Raw genomic sequence first — 21,731 nt, forward strand, 5'->3', positions numbered from 1 at the left:
ATACTTTTTTAAAAAAATTAATATCTATGTGTACCTTTTCTGAATTGGTCTTTAAAAAAAAACCAAAAAAAAAAACCAAAACCAAAGACCCACCAAAACCCACCAAACATCAATTGTCTTTAAACACCTCACCTGGGGCACTTTATTGGGTAACATGGCTATGAAAATCATTGCAAAATACACGTCTGGGTTTGTTGAACTGTGTTTTGAGCTAGTGCAGGCATGCCCGAGAATTTATATTTTATATTTTTTACAAAATTCATCACCATCCGGTCGTTTGGCACTAAGTCATTTGATCAGATTTTAAAATTGTATTCTAACGATAAATGCTTGCTATGGTGATATAAGAAAAACACGCACTGGTAATCACAGTTGACAGAGCAGGGATCTTGTAATTGTCTAGTGTGAAATGCAATGCCGGTGGCATTTTTGTTTAAAAATTTCATAATGCTTCTAGGAAACAACACACTGTTCAGGAGGATGCCCATATGAGTCAAAAAACTCTCCATGGTTACACTCCATGAGATACAAGGCGATCCAGTGTTCACCCGGTTGGTTGTGTGGATGCGTGTTGAGCACCAACACTAGGGGTCTCTGAGAGAGCTTGCTGCCAGGAAGCCAATTGCAAGGGAACATATCTAAGAAATTCTCTTTTGTATGAGGGTCCACTGATAAGACACGCAAGAGCTGCATGGTGTCCATATTCACATGTAGTCAAATGGAACATTTCTCCTTTGATCTATCTCTATGATGTTGTCATAAACCCCATACACGATCATATTGACCGTGTCCATCAAAGCCTTCCCAAAATATATTTTTGCTCTCAGGTTCCCAGTTTTAAATCAGGAAATAGTGATCTGCTCATTCCTGGTCAGGAGATAGGTCAAAGGCAAACAAGGTATAATCCTGTGCAAACTCCTCACGGTCGATTAACAGAGAACAATCTTTCATGTGTTTACCAGCCGTCTCTACCAGATTCATGTATTCTCTCACGCAGCGTCCAGAGTCGAAGTCTGGTTGCAGAGGCTTGGTTGGTATCTGTTCACCATCCACATACAAGGCCACAAAATTAATATCGTAATTTTTAAAATGAAAGGAGTTCTTAGCATAACTTCTGCTAAAGGCATCTTTATCCACAAACCGTAGGACAAGCATTTTGGATAACTGTCTCAAGAACAGGTCCTCCTGCTTACTGACCCTGCTGCGCATGGGGATGTGAAACACTTTCATTCCCACAGAGTCCACAAGGTATTTAGCATTAGTGGTAAGCAGGGCCTCCATGTGCCCCAGGCGGATACCCAGGGCCACCCATACTTTCTTCACAAAAAGGGATGCTGATACAATGCGCAGTTTAAAGCCACACTGCCCATGAAACAGAAGGTGTCTTTTCTGCTCATCAGTTTAATTTTCACATCCACTCCGTTCAACAAAAGTTTTTCTTGGAAAAACAGGTCGCTCTGTAGATGACCCAACAGCTCTATCGTCCTTCTCAGAGCAGTCAGCTTTGCCCGCCTCACAAACCCTAGATTCCCACCATCCAGCTCCGTTTCTTAGTGTTGTCCAGGAGTGTCTTTGTAAAACAGACTGGCGGAAAATTGTGTGGAGAGGGTGTTGTCACTGTAATTGACCACCGATTCTATAGAGGCCCTGTAAGGGAAACAGTTGTTGCTTTGGCTTACAAGGCAGTTTCCCAGCATGACATCCAACTGACTGAAAATAGATGCCACAGGGTAACTCACCAGGCCCACCTCGGCATCCCTGGCGAGTTCAGTTCCGTCTCATTTTACAATCTTGCAACAAAGGTACAGCAGCATGTTGTTTAAATCCATATAATCTATGCCATTCCCTGCTATAAAAAAGTCAATGGGGCAGCCTCCATAATGGCCAATAGAGGCGGCACCTCGATGTAGACTCTTTTCTTGATGCTGGTCTGAGTAGGACCTATTTGGAACAAGTCTAGTTCGGATTTGGTGCACTCTTCAGACCCATAGTGAACAAAAGCCATGTTGATTAAAATGTCATAACAGGGGAATGGAAAAGTCCCCCACAAACTGGTGTTCTATGATATCCATTGTGACAAAGTTCCTCCTCTACCTTGGTGGGTCTTGCGCTTATTGACAGATTTGCTCATCTTGGAGCTTCACGGCAGCTCTCAACTTGGCCGTTTTGCTGAACCACAGTCCAGGTCGACTCCTCCTGTGTCTGACCAGGAGTTGGGAGGTTTGGGGGGAACCCGGGCCCGCCCTCTACTCTGGGTTCCAGCCCAGGGCCCTGTGGAATGCAGCTGTCTAGAATGCCTCCTGGAACAGCTGTGCGACAGCTACAGCTCCCTGACTACTTCCCCATGGCCTCCTCCCAACACCTTCCTCCTGGTGTCTGATAATGTTTGTACTCCTCAGTCCTCCAACAGTACGTATTCTCTCTCTTAGCTCCTAGTGCCTTTTTCTCCCAGCTCCTCACATGCGCACCACAAACTGAAGTGAGCTCCTTTTTAAACCCGGGTGCCCTGATTAGCCTGCCTTAATTGATTCTAACAGCTTCTTGATTGGCTGTAGGTGTTCTAATCAGCCTGTCTGTCTCAATTGTCTCCAGAAGGTTTCTGATTGTTCTGGAACATTCCCTGTTACCTTACCCAGGGAAAAGGGACCTACTTAATCTGGGGCTAATATTCTGCCTTCTATTATTCTCCTGTAGCTATCTGGCCCGTCACACCATGCATAGAGACAAGGAGTTGAAACCACCTGTGATGTCTTCAGAGAAGGAGATTTTTTGGACACTGTGCTTGGGCCCAAACCCAGAACGTTAGCTAGTTCCCCACCCGTAGAAAACATAAGTAAAATCGGCGGATTTAAGTCTAACTTTTCTACCCACAGGGTCATAGTTCATGACCACCTCAGGTGGTCCAGGATGACGAGTGGTACTGTTCATGTGATCCAGTAATTTGGGTATGGACAAGTAATAACTTCGTCGTAGGATGAAACTCCACCCCATACCTCCAAAGGCAATTTCAAAAGGGGCGTCTTCATTGATGGTGTTCCAGCTGTGTGGATATTGTATTTCCACTAACCCCACCACCCAGGCACCTGGGAGATCCAAGGGCTTAATTAGCCACATTGTAAAGTTTGAGCTGTGTTTTGGGGAAAATCCCCAGAGCTGTAAATGATGTAAAACCTGCCCTCACTCATTTATCTCTCTCTCTCTTTGCAGGAGGAATAGTTTTTGTTCATGTCTAAATGTCACAGAGTTGAGAAGCATCGACCCAGCTGTTAAACTTATCAGGCCACCCCAACCATTTCACCAATAGCTGCTTTTTTCTCCCTTTCTTTTCTCTGCTGTTAAATCCTGTCTTGTTTGGGGTTTACTTTTTGTAATTCTTCAGGGTAAAAAGATCCAGTAACTGTCTCACCGTCGTAAACTTTTAATCAGTATACAGATCTCTGGCCCCTGTTTAAGGCTTCATCCACTATGAATATCTTATCTGTAAAAGTCTGTTCATAACCTTTTTCAAAAGCTCCTTTGGTTTTAGATAGTCTCACGTGGCCACCTTTTTTTTAAAAGGGGCAACAACCAGATTTATTTTAAAACTGTGTCTGTAAACTGTTTTCCATACCTTCGGAGAATTTGAAGGGTTAACATCAGCAGGTATATATAGTTCTGTGAAAGCTCTGGTTGTAACTCTTTATAAAATCAGGTAACATGTCGATGTAGCGAAAGGTGTTATGGGCTATAAAATATCTCTATATCCTAGCTTTTAAAGTTCTGTTAAATAGTTCCACAACCCCTACTTTTACTTTATTATTAGCAACAAAATGGTGAACGCCATGCTGCTTTAACAATCTGCTTAAAGGTTTGTTTAAAAATTCTTTCCCCCAATTGGTTCAGAATTGTTGAGGCACGCGACCTTTGCTGAAAATAGCTTTAAAGGCCTTCGATACCTCACCTCCTGTCTTGTCTTTTCGGCCTGTGGGCCAGGCACATTTGGATAGAATGTCTAGCACTGTTAAGATGTATTTAAAACCACTGTTGTGTTTGGAGAACCGGTGCATATCCACTGAATCTGCCTGTAATTGCACATCCACATCTAAAAAAATGGTCATTTCTTTTAAAACATATTTGAGATGGTTTGTAAAAAGTGTAAGTATCCTGGTCTGAAAGCCAAGCTGTTACCTGTCTTCTATTCAAAGTTTTACTATGCTTTTTGGCTGCTTGAAAAAGAGGGTTCACCCCGCCGAAGCTCCCAACTTCCCCGGGGGTGTAATATATTTTCTTTAACAGAGCCGTCTGTGTAGACATGACTGATCCTTGTACTGTCTTTTACTAACACGACTATGGAGGGGACACATTCATATTGATAAATTTAAACAAGTTTTATTAATCGCCTGGTTTAAAATGCCCTTTTACAGCCACCTGTGAAAATGGACACCATGACCCCTACCATTAGGGAGTCTGAGCTGGTTCATTCTGCCCTTTTCTGGATTTTCCTCTTGAGATCTGTGTCTCAGACGCAAGCAAAAAGAGTAGATGCATGATAGATTTATTCCCACAGGACTATTGGTGTATAAGTTCTCAAAGGCCTCTAGAAAGGCATCATTGAGCTGTCGAGAGATTTTCAGAAAAGAAACAGTGTAAGCCCCCCACTGCTTGTTTTTAGATTTATGCAACCCCAGGTCAGTTCCTAAGCCCATTACACCCAATTCTCAACCTTCTTAATCGTTAATTTACCTGAGTGACATCTTTTCCATTCACTTTGTCCACCGATGACTCCCATGAGCCATGGTTGCCTTCCTCCATAGGGGTGGACAATGAGAAGCCGTCAAGCTTGTCAGGCTGCCTCATGAATCCTGCTAGGGTTTCAGGATGGGGTTCCAGCATATCTATCAAAGGCTGGGCCAAAGGGCTCCCAAGGGCTGCTCCCTCCTCCTCCTCAGAACTGTCACTGATGTAGCATTTCCTCCACGGGTGGTCAAAGGCCCTTGGCACTAAAATAAAGTCCAAAGTTCTCATGGGGATGGTGAAGGAGTCCTTGTTTCCTCTCAGCATTTCCATGATTTCTAAAACATGCATTCTTGGCATGAAATGGCCTCTTCTGCATGGCGCTGGAATGTCTAGGGGGGTGGTGCTGTGCTCTAATAGGTAAAGGGAAATAGGAGGAGTTCTTAGAGGGGTCACATGACACTTTTCTGGGTGGGTCACCCCACCCCAGAACTCCCCCCAATTCGTCAAATCCATGCTTGGGGAGATTCTCTGTGGCTGAAACCCATCCTGATTGGTAGACAACAGTGAGAGGAGTTCTTAGAGGGGTCACACAACCCACTTCCAGACAAATCACCCCACCCCAGAACACCCCAATTGGTCAAATCTCCTCTCGGGGTGGTTCTACGGGGGGCAAAACCCAACCTGATAGGTAGAGGGCAGTGGGAGGAGTTCTTAGATGGGTCACATGACACACTTTGATTCCAGTCACGTATCCATCTTGACCCCAGAAGTAATACGCAGGGGCGGGTCTTAGGGTGACAGGTGGGCAGGACCTGCAGGGTCAGAGGGTGGCCCCTTATACTACTAGGAGGAAGGGTTGGAACTGGTGGTGGTAACTCTACACAGCATCATCTGAGCCCTGGGCACCTGCTGGGAAATACCTCTCGGAAATAATACTGACTCTATTAGCTTTGGTTCTGAAGTGATTGCTGCCTCACATATTCAGAAGTCTTTGAAGGGTGAAGGTGCAAGTGAAGGCATTGACAGCAAGGTTCTGGCAGGGAGTAGAAAAATGGCAAGCATTCTCCATTTCATTCACAATTTGCTGCAGGTTTTTTCTTCCCACCTTCTTGCCCATTTTTCCTCCCACTGGAAAAGGGAAGGAAGAGAAAACCGGGGAGGAGACAAATGTAACTGAAAGACAAAATATTTTTATATAGATCTGGCGCCACTTTTTTTGTTCAGTGAAGAATCAATATATTTTATAAAGAATCAAAAAAATTCATGAAAATTTAATTTTAAAAGGAATTTTGGTCAAAACTTTTAGATAAATTTGGCCAGCTCTACCATGAAATAACATGGATGGAGCAGCTTTCCGTGAGATTACCATACAGATAATGTCTGTGAGGCTACAAGTCTTCCTGGTCATTCCAGGGGAAAATATCTTAAAATATTCTAACAGACCTTAGACCTAGGGTGATAGCAATAATGGGCATGCTGCTATGGACAAAACATTAGCATCTGCTGGAATTTTTACCATCAGGTCAGCAAGATTTGATCCAAGCTGACAGAAAATACTGGTGGCCACCAAGGTCCTATCTACATTAGTATTCCCAATGTTGCTACCACCAGTGAGAAAATGTGAGGGGAAAAGGCTAATGTAGACACAGCCAGAGAGCAGATCTTTCATCTCACCAGAGCCCATACCAGCTACAGCTTTGGAACCCCACAGTATCAGCTTGCATTCAATATGCCACTGTAAAGAAGTCAAGGGAGGAGTAATATGATCACAGATACTCAAACTAATGAACAGGTGTGCTACTGCATTCCAAGCACACTGAAAGTGATGGAGCTGCTCTGCTGTAAGCCTGGCAAAGAATGAATTCAGTTAACTGAGCCATGTGGGGTCACAAGGGCATGCACTGCTGTTGTGGGGTCATAGTGGGATAAAAAAGGTGCAGCGTGAAAAGACTGTGCAACTGAAACAATATTTTTGCACCACATTCATAGATACTAAGGTCAGAAGGGACCATTCTGATCATCTAGTCCGACCTCCTGCACAGCGCAGGCCACAGAATCTCACCCACCCACTCCTACAAAAAACCTCACCTATGTCTGAGCTATTGAAGTCCTTAAATCATGGTTTAAAGACTTCAAGGAGCAGAGAAGCCTCCCTCAAGTCATCCATGCTACAGAGGAAGGTGAAAAACCTCCAGGGCCTCTCCAATCTGCCCTGGAGGAAAATTCCTTCCCGACCCCAAATATGGTGATCAGCTAAACCCTGAGCATATGGGCAAGATTCACCAGCCAGATACCCAGGAAAGAATTTTCTGTAGTAACTCAGATCCCATCCATCTAATATCCCATCTCAGGGGATTAGTCCTATTTACCCTGAATATTTAAAGATCAATTACTTACCAAAATCCCATTATCCCAGCATACCATCTCCTCCATAAACTTATCGAGTAGAATCTTAAAACCAGATAGATCTTTTGCCCCCACTGCTTCCCTTGGGAGGCTATTCCAAAACTTCACTCCTCTGATGGTTAGAAACCTTCGTCTAATTTCAAGTCTAAACTTCCTGGTGGCCAGTTTATACCCATTTGTTCTTGTGTCCACATTGGTGCTGAGCTGAAATAATTCCTCTCCCTCTCCTGTATTTATCCCTCTGATATATTTATAGAGAGCAATCATATCTCCCCTCAACCTTCTTTTAGTTAGGCTAAACAAGCCAAGCTCCTTAAGTCTCCTTTCATAAGACAAGTTTTCCATTCCTCGGATCATCCTAATAGCCCTTCTCTGTACCTGCTCCAGTTTGAATTCATCCTTTTTAAACATGGGAGACCAGAACTGCACACAGTATTCTAGGTGAGGTCTCACCAGTGCCTTGTATAATGGTACTAAAACCTCCTTATCCCTACTGGAAATGCCTCTCCTGATGCATCCCAAAACCGCATTAGCTTTTTTCACAGCCATATCACATTGGCAGCTCATAGTCATCCTATGATCAACCAATACTCCAAGGTCCTTCTCCTCTTCCGTTACTTCTAATTGATGTGTCCCCAACTTATAACTAAAATTCTTGTTATTAATCCCTAAATGCATAACCTTACACTTCTCACTATTAAATTTCATCCTATTACTATTACTCCAGTTTACAAGGTCATCCAGATCCTCCTGTATAATATCCCGATCCTTCTCTGAATTGGCAATACCTCCCAGCTTTGTATCATCTGCAAACTTTATTAGCACACTCCCACTTCTTGTGCCAAGGTCAGTAATAAAAAGATTAAATAAGATTGGTCCCAAAACCGATCCCTGAGGAACTCCACTGGTAACCTCCCTCCAACCTGACAGTTCGCCTTTCAGTAGGACCCGTTGCAGTCTCCCCTTTAACCAATTCCTTATCCACCTTTTGATGTTCAGATTGATCCCCATCTTCTCCAATTTAACTAATAATTCCCCATGTGGCATAGTATCTTACTGAAATCTAGGTAAATTAGATCCACTGCATTTCCTTTATCTAAAAAATCTGTTACTTTTTCAAAAAAGGAGATTAGGTTGGTTTGGCACGATCTACCTTTTGTAAAACCATGTTGTATTTTGTCCCATTTACCATTGACTTCAATATCCTTAACTAATTTCTCCTTCAAAATTTTTTCCAGGACCTTGCATACTACAGATGTCAAACTAACTGGCCAGTAGTTACCTGGATCACTTTTTTTTCCTTTCTTAAAAATAGGAACTATATTAGCAATTCAATATTAGACCTTGGAGAGGGTCTGCTTGAAAATAGTACCACAAATCTTAACCTCAGTTGCTACTTCCCAATGAATCACCTCAACAAGCAAGGGCACAAAGAGAGACCTCACACCAGTGACCTCTACCCAACAGCAAGGCTTCTGTTTCGCCAGAGCTGAGGATAAGGTAGAACAGATGCACCCAGCTAGCTCTACAGCTGCAGAACAGGGAACCAATTTGCAGGCTCATGGGTCAAAAGCTTTATAGTTGAATGCCACCAGCAGGCTGGTGTTATTCTGCCCTGGGTTTAGAAATGAACTCACCAAGAAGTGTACCATTATACCGTCAATCACATTGGGGACAGAACTGATACTTAGGAATGTTGCATTTCAAACAGCCATTCATCAGCTAACTCCTATCATCTGGGTCTGAGTAGAACAACCAGATCCCCAGTAATATCCCTTAGCTGGCAAAGCAAAAATCCCCGAAACATTAGCAACTGGCATTTATTTTAATTAAATTATAATGAGCATTAAAAAAAAAGCAGATTACATCACCGAAAGTGCCAGTTTGATGATAAGGCTGAACGTGACATGGAGTAGACAGGACAGAGCATCATTCTGCCCAGGAATTGGTCAGAGAAGTAGGTGGCTTTGCAGGCCAGAGGCAAACAAGTTTCGGTATGTTTCAAAACAAATGTGTGAGTGAGAATGGAACTTGGTAATGGTTACTATTGTTGGGGACACAGTTATGAGGCAGCCTTAAAATATCTCAGCACTTCTTTAACCATCATTAGATTAATCAAAGTTCAACAAAATAGTAGCAAAACTTAAATACAATCTACAGTAGGTAATTAGACTGCAGTTCTTCCTCACGAGCACCAGTAAGATGGCAGCTGTCCTTGACCGTGCATCTACACTGCAGCTGGGAGCATGCTTCCCAGCCTGGCTAGACAGACATACACTAGCTCTGCTTGAGCTAGAGCACTAAAAGAGCAGTGCAATTGTGGGGAGCATGGGCTAGCTGCTGAAGGACAAATCCTCTGGACTCCCTGAGCCGCTGCCTGTACTACCCCTGGCGACACTGCTATTTTTAGCACATTAGCATGTCTGTCTATCCACACTGGGATGCATGTGCCCAGCTGGCATGTAGAGATACCAACACTAATACCATGAAAACAATGAAAGGTAGGTCTAAAAATTGCTTGAAATGCATTTTGGATACATTCTTTCTGGCCAGTTCCGTAGCATGTGGGACTTCCATTGAGATCTAGCAGAGTGGCTACGATATTGATCCCCTATTAGTAAGTAAATAAATATATGCCAATTTCTGATCTGAAGACTAAGATACTACTCAGTGTGACTCAGGATGGCAGATCCTGCCCTGGTTAAGGTACTAGAACCAATCACTGCAGCTTTCCTTTAATTTTGAGTAGAAGGTGGAATGAGGGCAAACAAAGTACAACATGCACACAGTCACATTCTGCCTTGTGCTGGAGAAGGGCCCTTCGTTCAATTTCCCCTGCACAAGCATTAAGAGAGAACCTCTACCTCAGCAGAGTTCTAGTAGTGAGGACCAGTTGCTATGTTGTACCGGCTAGAAGCTGTGATCTGCTGCATAGGTTGTATAGCCTGGACCCCAGCCACTGCTAGCTAGGAGTCTACCCCCCTCCTTTCTGCTGAAACACTAACACATGTTCAGCATTTCCCAGAACCTTCCTGCACATTAGCATGTCAAATTTTGTACCAGCTACTTGGCTGGGACTAATCTGATGGTGGTCTGAGGAGATGAAAAGGACAAGACTAGAATGCCACTTTGTCTAATGGTCTACGCAGAGGACTTAGAACCAGGAATTTCTGTTTTCTAATTGCATTGCTAGCCCTGCCTCCCTCTTTACCTTACACAAATTATTTTGGCCCCAGTTCAGCAAGATATTTAAGTATGTGCTTATCTTTAAGCACATTAACAGTCTCATTATCCCCATTTTACAGATGGGGAAAACTGAGGCACAAGTGATTAAGGTCCCAGTTCAGCAAAGCATTAAGCATATGCTTAACTTCCATGGGACTTCTCACATGCTTAAAGTTAAGCAATTGCTTAAGTGTTTTGTTGAATTGGGCCAATCATCATTGAGGGTTGATGACATGAAGCTATCGCAGAAATGTGGTGAGATTTAATTAGGTAATGTTCATAACATGCTTTGAAAATGAAAAATGCCATTAGCTTTCCAAATGTCTGAATGTCATCATTTTAGTTTTAATTGGTTTGGTCATAACCTCCAATGTTCTTTCCCTGTAGACAGTGTGTGTGTGTGTGTGTGTGTGTGTGTGTGTGTAAGAGAGAGAGAGAGAGAGAGAGAGAGAGAGAGAGAGAGAGAGAATAATGTTTTTGTAGGCAAAATCAAAATGCATCATGAAAGTTCCTAAACAACAAAACATAGCACTCTTGCCTCACCACCCTAGTGGAGTTTAATTAAATTCACATGCCAACTCCTGCCTTATTGATGCTTCTCAAGGCTCCCACTCACAGCTGTAGCTAAGTAGGCACATCTTAAAGAAATGGAAAAAAAATGTAGCTATGTATTTCTTCTTTATTTTCCCCTCCCACTCACTGCTGCAAAATATCACCCTTTTGCTCCCCAGTTTAATCCCCAACAGTAGTATGTGTATTTCAAACAAAAATATTGATCTCTGTCAGTTGCCTTATGCCTACAGAACCAATGTACAACCCTCCTTTCCCATTCTAGCTCAAGATTTGATAAGCTATTTTTATAATAATAGTGATTGTATCCTTTTAACCATCTCTTTCTCCCCTGAGCAATAATGGTCCATTGTAGCTCCATTTTCAGATCCACTTCTAAGCTGACAGTTGCCTATTTGAGGTGACCACTGCAGATCGCAACCAAACCATAGAACCTGATGTTTGAATCAACGCTTTTTGTACAGCACTCCATGGAAACTACTGTGTCAAACCTGTGATTTCCCAAATCTAAGGAATTTGCTGTTGTCCCTATGCTGCAAACCATGGATGTTCAGAGTGGGAAAAGTGGAACCAGGGTAAGACAATCTAAAAAAAGTATTTCCACAACTATTGGCTTGAAATTTGAAATACGTTTGTTTCAACCATGTTCATGCTCCTTTTGTGTTCATGTTCTCTAAATATTCATGCAATTGAATTATAGTTCCATGAATGTTCACAGAAAGTGAATTTCACAGTTACATGTATATTCCCCAAAACTGAATTTTAAAACTTGCTCTTTTAAGTATTTGCTCCAAAAGTACCCAATGAGTGAACAGAAATACCACTAGATGATTTATTGGGACAATCACAAACTCACTAACACCAAGACGGGTTGGGATCACACAAGAAATTGAATACTTTTGACTAATAAATAATCTGCGGAAATCACCACTTGATCATAGATTTTCTGAGAGCTTAAAAAAAGAAGCTAAATTCAGACAAATTATGTATTATGAATTTTTTACCCAGCTTTAGATAGAGCACAAAACCTCCTGCTACAAAGCACAGCACTGGAATTAAATGGCGAACCCCCTATACATGTATTATCTATGTTTAGCAGTATAGAAACTGACACAAAATTGAGCAAATATGGCCTTATCCAGCGGAGAGATTATACATTCACATGAGCCAGTAATTACACTATCAATACAGTAGGAATAAAATGAGATGAACAACTGAACAGAAAGTGTATGTCCATATTCTTTTGCCTTTGAGAAACTCACTACAACTCTAGTTTAAGCAATTTTTTTCGTTCTGTTGATCAATTTAGAGCCACAAAATTCAACTCTCTAAAAAAATGCTGGGATATTCAAAACCATGAGGGTATTTCCCTTTATGATTTGCTACTTCTAGATCTCAGTTTAAAATGTGACTTTACAACTTATACAATTTTGTGGTCTGACCCAACTCCCACTAAAAGTCAATGAAAAGACTCCCATTAATTTCAGTGGGGGTTGGAAGGGTGTGGACTACGTTTAGAGCCAAGTTCTGTAATAAGTGACAATACTGATAAATCTTCTCTCCTAAGAGAATATGAGGCAATATAGTCTCTCTCAAAAATAATTCCTTCTCTGTAAAGTTTCTGGTATTTAGTACAACTAACATTGATCCTAACAGCCTAGGAAATAAGAATATTTTCTACCGATGCAGAGCTTCCGATGAAGTGAGCTGTAGCTCACAAAAGCTTATGCTCAAATAAATTTGTTAGTCTCTAAGGTACCACAAGTACTCCTTTTCTTTTTGCGAATACAGACTAACACGGCTGCTAATCTGAAACCAGAGCTCAGTCTGTACATTTTTGGAAACGCAAATGCTAACTGTAGTAACTAACGTGCAGTTAGTTTTTTTTGCATACACTTACAAAGACTATTTTAATTTAGGACCTGAATATTCATGACATAGTTAGGACCACTGTGCTCTGGAAACAATTGGTGATATTCACAGCTGCAGGTAGGGGGGCGTGTTATTTTAATTTAATTTTATTGGGGGGGTGCTTTTTGTTTTGTTCTGTTCTGTTTTTGGTTCAGACATTTTTCATAAAATTCTATTTGTTTGATAGGCATAAAAAGGGGCAAAAACCACTGATGTGCTGTTATCTCTTCTCTTACACATGACTTGAGCAATAATATAATAATTCTCATTTTAAAGTCCACCAATGCTATTTTAATCATTTATTGAGCAACTAACAGACTATAAAGAAAGATGAAATGGAATATTTGTGGCTGCAGAGACAGATATCATTATTCAAGGGTAGAAGCATGTGAAAGGGTAAAAGGGATTTAAAGAGATACTCTTTTGTTGTATTTAACACTGATAAATGACATACAAGTCATGATAACAGGGCAGAGCTCCTGTCAGGGAGACAATGATAAATGTAGAGGCTGGGACAGAAAGGTTCACTAACCAGAAATCTGTATATGACACCTTGTTCATTTGATAGACTTGTCTGCATGGTCTGACTAATCCACAGCACAATCCCCCTTCTCTTACATTATCGTTCTTGAGTCCAGCATATACAGTTATTCAGCTCATGTTTGCTTTTCCATTTCTGTGTGACAGTGAAGATCAATTGCCCTTAATTAGGGCAACACATAAGGCTAAAAACAGTGAGAAAAATATTCTTGTGCAAATATAATTGATACCTATTTCAGACTAATCACCATATAAAATTAAACAAAAAGCAACCAGACCTTATTTATTATTACTATTGTCTGAATAATCTTATTCCTCTTGAAAATATCCAGTCTAAGTCTGTTGATAGAAGGGGTTCTATTTAACAGAAAACCCCCTAGTTCTATTGCCTGTATGAACAAAACAGCACAGCTGAGATACATGCACTGAAGCTGTGTATATTCCATGCGCTCACACAACATGACCTGCGCTTCTCAAACATCCTCAGCTCAAAAAAGGAAGAACAACAACGAGTGCAGATGGAGACAGCCATAAAAGGCATTCCCATTTTCAAGGAGCTGCTCACAAAGAAAAAAATCCAAGAATACATGCATGTAGTGTTTACTGCTCCCTCTTAACCGATGACTGACAAACCCTTGTTCTTTCAGTAGGGGCATGTACAGAGAGGGATAAATGTGGCATCAGATAAGAATGATGAGGTTGTTATTACTTTGCTCACCTTGTCTCTCTAATACCCTGGGACTAACATGGCTACAACACTGCATGCATCCGGAAAGAACAAAGGAAGATTGAGTCAAGGTAACCGGTAAGACTGGGTGGGGGGGGAGAGGGGAGGGGGTGACCATTAGAGGCTTGATGATCAGTCCAGTCTGGATGGATTTGGGTTTTATTTAAAACCATATACTCAGTTTTTAAAACGTGCAGGAAATTGTATTGCACATGCTCCCTGTCTCACTAAGCACTGTGCACTTGGAACACATTACAGAGCATTTTCAAGTTCACTTTGTTTTAGGCAGTACCGCAAGTGTGAACATTATACTGGATTGTATCGGACAATAGGTACCACGCGCACAAATAAACTATAATTAGAGAGGGGCCTGGGCTAAAATGCAGAGATATGGACTTCAAAATCCTCTGCCTTCAAACTCACAGGAGCTGATATCTGGTTCAGGCCCATTTCTAAAGACAATGGTCTGGTTCATCCTCCCCCAAATCTGAGCTACCCTTCGGCTCTTCCAGGCACATCACTGTGGCGCAATCCATACTCACTTCATGATTTTGGGGTCTGAACAAAGAGAAGTGGAGTCTGGGGCAGCCACAGCTATATCTCCCTCTTTCCGGTGCTGCTAAATATATAGTCTGAAGCTATATGAACTTTTCTGCTGACAACCCCTCACATCACAAGGTCCACTGGAATCATGCCAGGGATCAGGGTGGGAGAAAGGGGGATGCCAAAAACTAAAGCTTGTGTAGAGACAAAGGGCCTCCATACAGATGGCTCCAGCTTCCTGTGGATCCCTAGGCATCTATTAGGGTTGGCAGCAGGTCCCAGGACCTATTCTGCAGTGGAAAGGAGGGGCAACCTCCCCCTCTGCATCCCAGTGATTGGGGCAGAACTCTGTGAGGGATCTTAGGGGAAATTTCCAACCTTTGAGTTGCATCCTGTGAGCTTTACTTCAGGAAGGATCCAGTCTAATGGATTTTAATGCAACAATAGCCCAATGCTACATGCACTAAAATTGTGAGCTTTTCCACTGGGACCTGCCAGGTAGGCAGATGCCTGCAGTTTATAAATGCAACCTATAGATTCTGTGGGGGAGCCTCATACTTTTAAAAGTATCTTAAAATCTTACAAAAAACTGAATTTTCTAAATATATTCAAGGACACTTCAACTCACTGTTCAGTATTTATAATTTAATATTAATATGACAAATTATATTATGAGTTTAACACAATAATCATATATTCCCCACTTCTGGTAGTAGGCACTCCTCTTCTTGTTATGCCTAGTTCTGATGTAGACACACACAATATACCAGAAACAGTGGAAAAATTATAGCACTTATGTTTAATGTGAATATCTACACATAAAAGTGACTCTCCTTCCCACTGCAGCTCTGTAAGAGTAGTTCCTATGACAAAGAAAGGTTTGTTTGCACTGTTGTGTTTGCACATACACTCCAGGCACTTTCTGCCTGATACCAGTAGTTCCCTGAGCCAGATATAGCAATAAGGATACATACCTTCACTATACAGCGTACAACTGCCCAAGTCACATAGACAGGATCTCTTTCAATCCACCCACTTCTCTAATGCTGTTCAAGTTACTTTGACACTAAAACGAAAGATGGTTCAGTTTAAACAGATTCAACTGAGGGGGAGAGGGAAAGGAGTACAATAAGTTATCCCCTGTGAGCAATGTTCTGCACTAGTTTGTTACATTTTGTTTAACATTACATAAGTGACATTAGCCCCTCAATACAGAAACTGTCTCAGTGTCACTGGAATCAAAATAGTTTATTAAAAGGATACAGAATACTCTGTCATGGGAGATAGTGTTTGGTTGCAAATTTCCCCAATTAATGTGTTATGGTTCTTGTCCTTCTCCCCTTGAGATATATGGGAGTTTTTACGCTGATTTCAATGGGAGAAATATCTGGCCTTTAGAATATGAGGAATTAAAGATATACTGCATTGCTTCCTATATCGGAAACCTACTGACCGCTATTCCTACCTACATGCCTCTAGCTTTCATCCAGATCATACCACACGATCCATTGTCTACAGCCAAACTCTACGATATAGCTGCATTTGCTCCAACCCCTCAGACAGAGACAAACACCTACAAGATCTCTATCAGGCATTCTTACAACTACAATACCCACCTGCTGAAGTGAAGAAACAGATTGACGGAGCCAGAAGAGTACCCAGAAGTCATCTACTACAGGATAGGCCCAACAAAGAAAATAACAGAACGCCACTAGCCATCACCTTCAGCCCCCAGCTAAAACCTCTCCAACGCAACATCAAGGATCTACAACCTATCCTGAAGGACGACCCATCACTCTCACAGATCTTGGGAGACAGGCCAGTCCTTGCTTACAGACAGCCCCCCAACCTGAAGCAAATACTCACCAGCAACCACACACCACACAACAGAACCACTAACCCAGGAACCTATCCTTGCAACAAAGCCCGTTGCCAACTCTGTCCACATATCTATTCAGGGGATACCATCATAGGGCCTAATCAGATCAGCCACACTATCAGAGGCTCGTTCACCTGCGCATCTACCAATGTGATATATGCCATCATGTGCCAGCAATGCCCCTCTGCCATGTACATTGGTCAAACTGGACAATCTCTACGTAAAAGAATGAATGGACACAAATCAGATGTCAAGAATTATAACATTCAAAAACCAGTCGGAGAACACTTCAGTCTCTCCGGTCACTCGATTACAGACCTGAGGGTGGCTATCCTTCAACAAAAAAACTTCAAAAACAGACTCCAACAAGAGACTGCTGAATTGGAATTAATTTGCAAACTGGATACAATTAACTTAGGCTTGAATAGAGACTGGGAATGGATGAGTCATTACACAAAGTAAAACTATTTCCCCATGTTATTTCTCCCCCCTCCCACCCCCCACTGTTCCTCAGATGTTCTTGTTAACTGCTGGAAATAGCCTACCTTGCTTGTTACCATGAAAGGTTTTCCTCCTTCCCTCCCCCCCCACCGCCGCTGCTGGTGATGGCTCATCTTAAGTGATCACTCTCCTTACCGTGTGTATGATAAAACCCATTGTTTCATGTTCTCTGTGTGTGTATATATAAATCTCCCCACTGTATTTTCCACCAAATGCATCCGATGAAGTGAGCTGTAGCTCACGAAAGCTTATGCACAAATAAATTTGTTAGTCTCTAAGGTGCCACAAGTACTCCTTTTCTTTTTGCGAATACATACTAACACGGCTGCTACTCTGAAACCTGCATTGCTTTGTGTTTTCAATATTGCTGTTCCTAATTGGTAGTAAATTAATAAAAGAAGAATCATGCATTAATCAAGTAAACACTACCTGTAATTTTACTTTGTTTTTCAGCTTATTCCTGTAATTTTTCCACCAAAGAATGAAGAACTAAAATAAACTGCAGAGCGATTTAAAAAAGAAAAGAAAAAAGAGAAAGAAAAATCTATTCAATAATAATGTAAAATGCAAATTAAATATTTGTTCAGCCTTTCCTTAGAGATTAAAATAAATTATTAATCATGACCTCTACATTGACATTCACGTCAAATTAGAAACTTTTAACTGGAACCATGTACATTGTCCCTAAAAGCGACTGGAAAGAAGAAATTAATATTTTACAGTAAATGCAATTTGAATCAGGAATCTGTATTCATTTTGTGAAATGCCTGCTCACGGAAGACTACAATTTACCTTTTTACAATTTCATTTAATGATCTGACATTTTCTAATTAATTCCATCTCTACCTAAACCAGCTGTGATAAATATAACCTGTGAATACAGGATTACAATGTTGCTCCTGGAAAATGTATCTAATAGATAAAGGTGAGACACACATGCAAGGAAGTCGAGATCAGTCATATTGCAAACTATAAAACTCTGTATTGTTAATCTGAGGTAGGTACTGTATCATATACATAGTGAGAAATGTTGTATCAGGTAGGAGCTTGGTTTGAAATATACCCTGTTGCATATTAAATCCCAGTTTTCTGACTATTGATAAAAGTTCCCTTAGCAGATTAAGCACTGTTATTTATATTTTTTCAGGGGTAAGGCAGCAGCTAAGCATCATTCAGTGTAACTACCTATTACCTGAAATACAAGAATATAGTAATAAGACAGGAAGAACAACAGAACTTTGTTTAAAAACAGAGTGATTTCTGTGTTTGGTGTTTTGAGGATACTTGTTAGCAGAAAGCATACTAACAAAATATTTCTAATATCAAATGCATTTAAATGCAATAGATTAGCTGTGAAGAATTTTGGTGGATGAGCATGATCTCCTTTCTAAATTTTAATTTTTCAACATTGTACAAAAATAAGCGAACAATGGACCATAGCATGCCATGAATTTAAGCAGGACTTAAATAGGGGATTTGGTTTTTAAAAGACTGGCACAAAAATGGTCCTATGTGATTTAAAGAATGCCCTTGTTAAAAAAAAAAATCAGACATCTATTATCATTTGAGATTGACACAGTCCACAGCAATAATTACCTTTAGCATAAGGATCTATATTAACAACTAAGCTAAATTTAGCAAAGAATCTTATAATTAACTGAAAAAAGACTTTTTTAAAAGCTAAAGCAAAACATAACTTAATGTCCCAAAATTATACAGAACAATGAAATATGGTTTATCAGTTGAAACCTTTCCCTATAGTTTTATTTTCATGTGGATATTACAAGTTTGATCTTCTGGTCAATAAAAGTTTACCAAAGGGAAGTGACAGGACAGTTTTATGGGACTTAGTATCTATGAATCTATGACTGCATAATGCACATTTTCATGCTACAAAAGAGGTGTTATGTTTTGCATCTTAAAGAACAAAAACATTTAGAGAAAGACTACAATATGTCTTCACCTAGTCATTATTTGGCATCTAACAGAGCCCTCTGTGGAGAAAACATTGATTGTAAAAAAAAAATAAAATATATTGAATAAGCATAACAGTCTTCAAATTCTATGGATGAGCTTAACAATCATTTTAATATAAATTTCTGACACAGACAAACATGAAAATTCCCTGCCTTACATTTCATACAAGGATAGAATAATGTTTGCTCTGGGACATGTTTTGGACACATTTGACATGTTGTCTTCATATTACATTACCACTTTTGGGATGATTGAATTATTTTAACTGAAAGGTACTGGAAATGATGGCCATGAATATTATTTTCTCTATTTTGTTGGGGAAATTATAATTTGTCAAATGTGATCTTGCAATAACATGAGCACGGTTATTGGGGGATGGAAGAGAGGAAGGTGAGATTCTGCATGGAGGATTAAATGACAACATGTGTAGATTCCTGCTTTGCTACTTGCATCTCACATACACACATACACATCCTTTTACTGCAAACTGTATTCCAATGAAGGCAAAGACCCCATCCAGCAACCTTTTGCTCACGTAAGCCATCCCTCACTTGCAAATAGTCCCACTGAAATCAAAGGGACTGCTCTGGTGAGTATGGATTGTATGATCAGACCCTATAACATCATCTGTATGAAATTCAGGGCTTTAAGGTAACCCTTTGACCATGAAGCACTCTTATCCTTCTTTCTTCTCCCCAGTGTATATTAAACTAATAACTCTGAGTCACGTTGGGCCTTTGATTTTTATCCAGAACTTACTCTTCTGCTCAGTCCTCCATTTGAGTGTGGGTGCAAGTGAGTGTGCTGGATGCAATGTTTTTTTCTTTTGTAGTGGAGGTGTCCCTCCAGTGGCTTCTCAAAAAACTGCATATTAAAAAAAATGCATCTGGTAGATTATACTATAGAATGAAATAAAGTGCAATATCATTTCACAAGACTAAGCAAAACCTTTAGTGCTTTTAAAAAAAACAATATTAGCTGGATGATTGTGGTAGCAAAGTGGTATAAACTTCACTTTTCCAAATGAAATTCTAAAGCATAAGACTGAAGAGAAATTTAGGAAGAGTGCTGTGTTAAACTAGAATTATTACTCTCCTTCATAGTTATTATTTACTTGTATTACCATAGTGTCTTGTCATGGATCAGTACCGCACTGTGCTCACCGCTGTACAAATACAGAATAAAAGGATGTTCCCTGCCCCAAAGAGCTACCATCTGTGTATAAGGCAGGAGACAACAGATGGATACAGAGAAAGATGGGCGAGTACAAGGAAACAGTGAGAATATTGGTCAGCATGATAGGCAATGGTATCAGCACACCTGCAGCCAAGCCATTGCCAAGTGTTCTATAGGCTTCCGGGCAAAGGAGAGTTTTACGGAGGGATATGAAAGACTGACCATGAGGTAGCTTTGCAGGTGTTTATGGAGAGTTACTTCCAAGTGTGGGGGGCATCATAGCGCAGAGGACAAAGGTTTTTGTAACAAGTAGGCAGTGGAGACCAGCACTAAGGGCCAATGGGAGCCAGAACTCAGTCTTTCAACAGTGAATGAGAGATGATCGGAAGGGTAGGGATAGGCCATGAAGGGTCTTGAAAGGGAAGACAAGCAGCTTGTGTTTGATAAGGGGGAGCCAGTGGAGGGATGCAAAGAGAGGGGTGATGTAGTCAAAGTGACAGACTAGGAAAATAATCTTTGCAGCAGAATTCTGAACAGAAATGAGCAGGGCAAGTTCACATTTTTCAAGGCCAGAGCAAAGGAAGTTGCAATAAGCACAACGTGGGATGAAAGCCTGGATGAGAGTTTTAGCTTGGGATGGGGAAAGAGTAAGAGCTCCATTTTAGCCACATTGAGGTTGAGATGATGGCTAGCCATCCACAAGGAGATGACAGAGAGACAGGCTGAGATTTTAGTTTGGATAGAAGGAAGCAGGGCTGGAGAAGAAAGGTAGACCTGTGAGGTGTCAGCATAGAGATGGTAGCTGTTTTTGTGTTCGCAGATGAAATTACCCAGAGTTAATGCAGAGGTAGAAGAGAAGATGACCCAGGAAAGACCCCTATAAACACCCCTACAGAAAGTTGGAGGGGAGGAGATAAATAGGATCCTCGAAGGGCATGTTGAAGGAACGATTAGTGAGAAAGGAGGAAAACCAGGAGAGGACAGTATTATACATGCTTTCACAGTATTTTTCAGATCTAAATGTTCACTCCCAAGTATTCCTGATAGAGCACGATTTGCTTTGGGTATCAGATATGCTGAATATCTGGTTAGTTAATTTTAAGTGCCTTTAGTGCAGGGGTGTCAAACATATGGCCTGCAAGCCAGATCCAGTATGTGGTACAATTTCATCCAGCCCATAGACTTTCTGGTGATCTTAGGGCTTGTCTGTATGATACTGGAGTCAGTATGACAGGGGTGTGGTTTGTAGAATGCACCTGTGTGTTATGCTGTAATATAGAATCTGATAGTGTGCATTGATGTAGTGCTGTTTCAAACAGGACGACATCAGGCTGCATTAAGGAGTTGTAGAACACACCACTGTGTTGCACTCTAAATCACACCTGCATAATCCAGACTTTGGTTCAGCAATCTAGCAAATCTTCGCAATTGGTGTAGAACCAATTAGTCGTGTTTAAGGGGTGCTGGAGAGACATACGTCTGGCGGAAGCTGGTAGATTTGGGTAAGGGGAAATGGCACTGAAGAGCACTTACTTGATGGCTGTTCAGTTAGATACTCCA

General features: G+C 41.1%; 1 long non-coding RNA gene across 1 annotated transcript; it reads left to right on the plus strand.

The window, feature by feature from the left end:
• Positions 1-2,366: 2,366 nt before the first annotated feature.
• LOC122458550 lies at positions 2,367-20,001 on the plus strand. The gene is made up of 4 exons (XR_006278595.1): positions 2,367-2,705; positions 8,068-8,072; positions 10,739-10,741; positions 19,991-20,001. It is a non-coding gene; the product is annotated as an uncharacterized LOC122458550 (long non-coding RNA).
• The last annotated feature ends 1,730 nt before the right edge of the window (positions 20,002-21,731 follow it).

The sequence above is a fragment of the Dermochelys coriacea genome, chromosome 2 (assembly GCF_009764565.3).
Source record: "Dermochelys coriacea isolate rDerCor1 chromosome 2, rDerCor1.pri.v4, whole genome shotgun sequence".
Classification (NCBI taxonomy): Eukaryota; Metazoa; Chordata; order Testudines; family Dermochelyidae; genus Dermochelys; species Dermochelys coriacea.